Below are 6140 nucleotides of genomic sequence, written 5' to 3' on the forward strand. Positions count from 1 at the left end.
GATGTAATCGTCTACACTAAGATTTGCCGAGAATCCTCGTCGATACGAAAGTTCATCAATAAAACATAGATGGGCGAAAAACAAGGGAGAGTGGGTTTAAAAATAAAGCTTTACAAAAACAATTTCAAAAACATAATAACCCTTCACTGTAAAACAAGTATAGTTTCCAAAATATACATACTACGTATAGTATGAAAAAGCTTACCATAGCCAGCTGTATTTTAAGAATGCCATATGTCACAACTTTCGTAAATAAATACCTGATGTCCGTAATCACATATTCTCGCATAAACAAACATATCATATCGAGTGTTCATCGACACATGTTGACACACGAGTTCATGCAGAGGTATTCTGACATGAACATGATTAGGTGTAACAATGATATATGCTATAGTACTACAATCACATGAAGACTGGCGCTATGCACAGCACATACGAGTCAGAGTTGCCTAATACAACCAGTACAACATGACTAGCACCTACAATGGATTCAAACTGAGCGTACGGTACGATGTGCACATACACGTGAAAGACTGGCCTTTGCCCGGGTGAGTACCAACACCAGTGCAACAAATGATGAGCATATAAGATAAACATAGTCATGCCACAATGATTCAATAACTCTAGTCAACATCACATTATTCATAGCTATAAATTTAGCTAAGGCATCCCTTAAGATTCATAATGATTTCCTAATTCTCTTCGATACGTCATTTCCTATAAATATTAATTTAACTACAGCATTCATATAGAAAATTCATTATCAGATGTATATATGGAAACTAAGCATATATGTATGTATATATCAAAGAAAAGACCCACTCACAAATCATGTTGTCGAGTCGAACTCGCCTCGTAGCATCAAGAGTCATTGTAATGCGTTTCACCTAGAAACGAAACCATTTATGTAAATACGTAACGTACTAACGTATAAACGCATTTTCATACAAAATATGGATAAGAAAGAAACTATTTAAAAATGGTGAATTTCGGAAAATGCGCCGCCGCATTCGCCGCCATAAGGTGGCTGCGTTGGTAACCACACACCGCACGTGCCACTTACGGTGGCTCTCTTATGTGCGCCCACACGCCTGCAAGTGTGACCGTACTCGCCTTCCTCACGAAGGCCTGCGTTTTGTAGGTTTTTGGTCCGACTTCCAGAGCTTAATTCAAGCTCAATACTCAAGCAAAATCAATGATTCAAAAGCCATTTTGAAGTTAGAAATGTAGGGAATAAAACCATACCAAAGTAGGGCTGAGTTAAGGTCGGTGTTAGTCGGAAAAATGGCCTGAAAGTGGCCAAGTGGTCACAAATTTGAGTTTCCAAAAAATCTGGGGAGGTTCCTCCATGGGTTTTCTACATTAGATCACTCATAAATCTCATATTTAAGGTTGAAAAACATCACTAGAAGTTCACCTACGAGTCAGAATCGCCTAATGCAACCTGTACGACAAGACTGGTACCTACTTGGATCCAAGGTGAGTGTGATTGTAGCACTAGAGCGTATATTATAATTACATCCAGTCCTGTCGTATAGGTTGCATTAGGCGACTCCGACTCGTGTGCTACCATAGATTGATGAGCATCAGTTCAGTCGTACAAGTCGTTGATGAGCATCTAATTTTACTTATATTATGGTTGAGATTTTGTGATTTTGGATGTCCTGCCCTTAGTTACGAGATATTGTTTCGTAACGAATTCTTGAGATTTTGCAGGCTATGGTAAGTAGTTTTATACTATGTAGTAAGTATATTTTGGAAACTATACTTATTTTACGACGAGGGGTTACAATGTTTTTAGAAAGATTTTTATAAAACTTTATTTTTAGGCCCACTCACCCTTATTTTCCGCCCCTCCATATTTTAATAGCTGAGCTTCCTTATCGACGAGGATTTGTGGCAAATCTTGGTATTGGAGATTACCTTCGATGGTATGATTCTCAATTCACTCTATTGTACTTTACTTATGCTCTAATATCACGTGTGAAATGGGTTTATTCTCGCTCACAACGCACTCTTATATTTAGGCACTTTTAGGTTTAAATTTATTCACATATTCCACTGCACTATACTTTATGGCTTCGTCACCTTTTAGGTGTCGGCCAACACAACTTGATTCGAAGTCCAAGTGGACATTCTGGGTCGGGGTGTGTCAATTGCGCCCACGTGTTCGTAGTGATGAGTTCTACAAAGGTATGCTAAAAGAATGTTTCATGTCTCGCATTACGCTAGTCAATGGAAGTCAACACCCTCGCCTCTAGGGGCATTTTCGTCAATTCACTTATTTAAAATTAATAAAATCGTAAAATTAGGGACATGTTGTCATAGGGCAGGTATAAATAACTGAGAAAACAAGCCCCCCCTGGACTGACACCCTAATACAAAACTCCAATGCATTCCATGCACAACATTCTGAACCATTAAATTGGAGTGCATAGAGCTTCACAACATCCTTTTTCAACTCTTTTTCATCTGCAATATGGCCGAAGCGATTTAGAACCTCTTCTTCCACTATCATTCACTTTATGATACAGATTTACAGAAAATGACAACAACCCAGAAAAAAAATCAGTGTTGTTTCTTGAAAAATTGAATATGATTCCTAAACTTTCTGCTCCAAATTGAAAAACCTAGTTCAAGATTCAACTTTTCTCGAACTGGGTTTCCTCCAAATGATATATTCTTTTCCGTGAAGCTTCAAACTTTTGATTTTGTTTTTGGAAATGGTTGAAATTGTTTGTTCGAGGGGTGCCTTTATTAATCCTAGAAAAGTTGAGAAAAATGTGCTTTACCTTATCCATACATCAATATAATCCAATAATATATATATATATATATATATATATTTTAATTTTTTGTTTATACCAATCGATATGGTGGAGTAGTAAAAAATTTTGCATGAATTCGAAAGAAAAAAAGTTTTATTTCCAACAGAGGATGCCCAACGATGTTGCATAACTATTGTTGACTACCATAAAAGATTACTCCACCATAAGGAGCTTGAGTCTCTAGTCTGCGTAGGTCAGATTCACTCCCAAACCCTAAGCTTTTTTTTGTAGTTAACAAACCAAATCGTCCCAATTAGTAAGCATTAATGTGCTCCCTCTTTTAGGGTTTCGATTTCGATTTTCAATTGAGTGATTCAGTTTTGATTTTTTTTTTATCTAGTTTTTCAAATATATTTGATTTCGCTTTTCTAGGATCGTAGTCAGAATTGACGAAGCAGAACCACAGAGAGAAGTGAAGAAGAAGCAAAATAGTAAAGATGAAAAAACTACAGAAAAAAAAAAACTCGTAGCCCGTAGGAACCGTCCTACTTGAAATGGGTCAGGTTAGGTCCTGGTCCATTTCTAAGATAACACGATCCACACTGCCCTGTTTCACTTACAAATGGGCCTGGTCCGGTTGCTTTAGTTTTGGGCTCAGCCAGGCCCGTGCCTACCACTAATTTCACATATTAATAGAGACTTATTCGAAGGATTTTAGAGGCCAGGCAAGGCAAGACGGCTACAACCCAATGACTTAATATTGAGTCAGCTTTGTTTTCTAATCTATACTATATTTATATAGTTTCCATAACTACTTTTATGGAATTTTTTACATCATGCCATGCTTTTACTTAGAAGCATTGATGATGACGTTGATTTATGAGATTTATGAAATTATTGGTGGCATGTCCATACACATTTTAGTTGCTCATCATGCATGCTTACCTTAGAGTCTATAGTACTCATCTAAGCCAGGACTAGCTAGCTTGTATATTCACCTTGCACTGTTACACTTAATTACATTGGATCCATTGTAGGTGCCAGCCTATACTAGTTACTTTTGCATCTAGGATCGTATATGAAGCGCTTAGAGCTAGCTTCACGTGCATGTAGTACTCAAGCGTAGATCATTACACAAGTTATTCATGTAGCTACTTTATGTATTGACTTGTGTATGCATTTTTATGAGAACATTGTTTTATATTGTTGAGATATTTGTGATTCACTCGTATCCTTAACATAACTTCTTTTATACTATTACTATGATTTTCATACTTATATGTAGTATGATTTTAGAAACTGTATGAGTATTACAACGAGGGGTTTATGTTACTAAAAGTAAAGATTTTAATAAATCTTTGTTTTTTCACACTTTTCTGTTTTGTGCGCCTTAGGACTTCGTAACTGAATTATGTGGCAAGCAAGAATCATTGGTAGATTTTGACATGCACTTATGACAATGTAAGAAATTTATTTCCTATTGGTTATGTAATCAAGATAGAAATATTCTTCTTTTTGCTACATTCATATTGGTGCTTTGACGTTGCATGCATTGTCATAAAGGTTCATTACCAGATGGCCCTCACTATTAGTTAATTTAATTTTAGACCTTAGTTTTAATTTACTAGTAGTTTTTACACACTAATTGTATATTATGGCTCTATCACCTTTCATGTGTTGTCCAGAATGCCTCAATTTTGTGTCCACTTTGATATCCGAGGTCGAGGTGTATCATGTGAAATGTTGTTAGTTCTTTTTGTTTACTTGTTGAAGGAATAATTTAAGTCTAAAACTCATTCATACTGGCAAAACATTTGAAACTCATAAAAAATTAGGACATAGTTGGAAGAAAAATAAAGAATTAAGACATGATGACAAAAAGAAGAAGAGGAATTATGAAATATTTGTAACATCCAAAATAAGCAAAACATTTGAAACTCATAAAAAATTAGGACATAGTTGGAAGAAAAATAAAGAACTGAGATATGATGACAAAAACAAGAACAGGAATTATGAAATATTTGTAACATCCAATATAAAAAAAGGGAACGTGCCCCTGGACATGTTTAATGACTAAAATCTCATGATTTTGAACTTCAAGTTTGTTGGTGTCAAAGCTCGAATAGAGCCTAACTAGCTTCAACGTGTGATTTGTTCTAAGTGTTGCTTTCGGTCACCAATAGACATATTGTGTTTAGATTTGTGTTAATTTAGCACGTAGATCTAACTTCTTAACAAAAAATGATTGTATACCGAATAAGACACTAGTTCAAATAAGTTATTTTTTATGTCTCAAATGAATTAGAACTTAAAATCTAGTGTGAAATATGTTGCCTAAGTTGTAAATGAAAATACAATAATAATAAAAACACAAGAACTGAATTTAACCATTTTATGATGGAATCAAGATTATAATTGTTCACAAAAGAGATTCGTGGTTGATGACTCAATCTACATAACTGAAAAGTAAAGAGACTTTAAGATGTAAAGAAAGCAGTTATCTCCAACAAAAGTTAGGCCATAGAAGGAAGATTAATGCTAGAGAGTCTATTGATGTCACTTATGATACATTAGACTGAATGAGAAACATTATCTCAAGGAGGCGATTGCGGTTGGCTGAAATGTTTATCAACCAATTCATGCTACGTGGTAGCAGAACCATAAATGTTTTAGGTCTAAGGGATTATGAGTTGTGTTTGTGTTGACCCTAAAAACTACAAAGCCTACGTGGCGCGTATGCCGAGTAACTAATGAGCTAATTACGTCATTCGGTTGATGTGGGTGTGCCAACTCGTCAACCGAGGAGTAAAATGTGTTGATGTTGCGTTGAGTACGCTGTTGACTTCTTGATCTTGTGGCTGTGGTCGAGGAAGGAACACGTCTCAGCCTTCGGGTTTTAGAGCCTGAAGACAAGGCTGCTAGTCTTGCAAAGTTCACGGATCGTCGGCGCTGGGTTCAGTTACAATAATTATATTCGTAAGAGTGTTAACACATTGAACCGGTACCAAGCTATATGGACACAAATACTCAAAAGAGAAGTATGTCTTGATGGTGAATGTGGTTCGGGCATTAGAATGCCGAACTCTAAAACTTACTTGTGAATACCCAATCATAAAACAAACTCGGTGTTCAATGTGCCGAGCCCAGTAATTTGTAACACCCCATTTCACCGAGAAGGCTAATGAGATGACCTCTGCCAATAAGGATTCGAAAACCCTTCTCGACCGAGACTTGTATTGATAATCAGTCGGTCTCGATGCAGTGCTGTTTATCCAAACTGAAGGTGCTCTGGGTCGGCTGATTCTACGGTAATAGTGTTGTTTATCCAAACTGAAGATGTCATCGGTTGCCTTCACAGTGCTGTTTATC

This window comes from Pyrus communis, chromosome 9 (assembly GCF_963583255.1).
Source record: "Pyrus communis chromosome 9, drPyrComm1.1, whole genome shotgun sequence".
Lineage (NCBI taxonomy): Eukaryota > Viridiplantae > Streptophyta > Magnoliopsida > Rosales > Rosaceae > Pyrus > Pyrus communis.